We start from the raw sequence: 1,686 nt of genomic DNA, 5'->3' as shown, positions 1-1,686 counted from the left end.
ACTGTAGAGATTGATATTGCTGCCTCTGCTGAATTTGAAAACATGGAGCTCCTTGTTCCTGGAATCTGGGGTTGTTTTGCTACCATGCATTTGCAGTACCCCCAGGTGAACTCCATAAAAAAGTCGGGGTGCCTCTGACCTTTTGCAATAAAATTATAATTTCCTACAACATTCACTTCCTCAGTTAAGGCTTGACACTCATGAGTAGGGTGTCCTCTTCCGCATAGATCACAAGTTACGTGGTGTACATTTTGCATCAAAGCTACACTTCTATTTCATATTTCTTTAGCCATAACATCAAGCTGTACTTGTGCAGATGTAATAGCATCAACTTGGTGAACACCAGTTGCTTTTGTTCTTTCCACACTATTAGAGGGCCACTGATTAGCATCTTCGGATAACTCATCAAGAATTGTAACTATCTCCTCTGGAGTCTTCTTCATAAAGGAGCCTCCAACTGCATTGCTCAATGTTCTACGTGAGGTCGGTGTCAATCCATCCCAAAAATCCTGGAGTTGCATCCAGAGTTCAATTCCACTATGTTGACACCTCCTAACTATCTCATTAAACCTCTCCTATGCTTCAAAAACAGTTTCATTCTCTTTTTGGCAGAAGTTATGGATTTCTCTTCTAAACTTGCCCGTCTTAGCTGAGGAGAAATATTTATCAAGAAATGTTTTGGTCATTTCCTCCCATGTTCTAATTGATCCATTTGGCAAGCTTTGAAGCCACTGCTTCGCATCATCTTTAAGTGAAAATGGGAATGCCCTTAAATACATTGCATCTTGTGACACCCCATTGTATTGAAAGGTATTCATAATCTCCTCGAAGTCCATCATATACGTGTTTGGATCTTCGTTCATCTTCCCTTTGAAAACGCAATTGTTTTGAATGGTTTGAAGCAAACCTTGCTTCAACTCAAAATTATTGGCTGCAATTGGAGGTGATCTAACACTTGACAATACTTGATTATAGACTGGTCTGGCGTAGTCACCCAATGCTCTACCAAGCCTTGGTACCACATTCTCGAACTGGTCTTCAATCAAGGGTCGATTTAGATTGAATCTTCGACCCCTATTGTCTTCGACAATTTCCTCGGCAGCTCTATGGGCTACCTCAGCAGCTATCCTTGCAGATGCCTCTACCTCATTGTCATCGTTATTAGCCATGTGTTCTTGTGTTAAAGGCTGGCCCAAGAACCTTGCGGTCAACTCTTTCTCCTTCCTCAGTCCGGAGACCACGGCAAGTCCGGAGAAGGGATCTCGCCAATAACCGCTGAACTGGACAGCCTACTGTGGTGGGGGAGCTTCGTCTACCCGTCTATCAGGACCTGCAGCACGACATGCAGCGTCCACAAATAAAAGGGACGTCAGTACGAATAAAGTACTGAGTATGTAAGGCAGGAAAGCATAAGTGAGAACAGTAATGTAAACAGGGATAGAGAATATACAACCTGTGACATCTGGGTACCTCTGAGGGCTACTGACATGAAATACATGATACATACATATATATACATAAACTTTTAAAACATACGCCTTTGTGGGCATCACCATCATCATATCGTACCCGGCCGTAATAGGCTCGATAAAACGTACCCGGCCATCATAGGGCTCGGTAGAATCGTACCCGACCACATGGAGCTCGGTAAAACCCAACTGATCAGTGGTTGCACAATAGGTGCCA

At 43.2% G+C, this 1,686-nt stretch overlaps 1 non-coding gene across 1 annotated transcript; it reads left to right on the top strand.

Annotated features, from left to right (window-relative positions):
• Positions 1-531: 531 nt before the first annotated feature.
• Positions 532-638, top strand: LOC117276548 (small nucleolar RNA R71). The gene has a single exon (XR_004506810.1). It is a non-coding gene; the product is annotated as a small nucleolar RNA R71 (small nucleolar RNA).
• The last annotated feature ends 1,048 nt before the right edge of the window (positions 639-1,686 follow it).

The sequence above is a fragment of the Nicotiana tomentosiformis genome, chromosome 5, assembly GCF_000390325.3.
Source record: "Nicotiana tomentosiformis chromosome 5, ASM39032v3, whole genome shotgun sequence".
Classification (NCBI taxonomy): Eukaryota; Viridiplantae; Streptophyta; class Magnoliopsida; order Solanales; family Solanaceae; genus Nicotiana; species Nicotiana tomentosiformis.
Note: the sequence above shows the minus strand (reverse complement) of the source record. Positions and strands in the feature narration are given on the sequence as shown.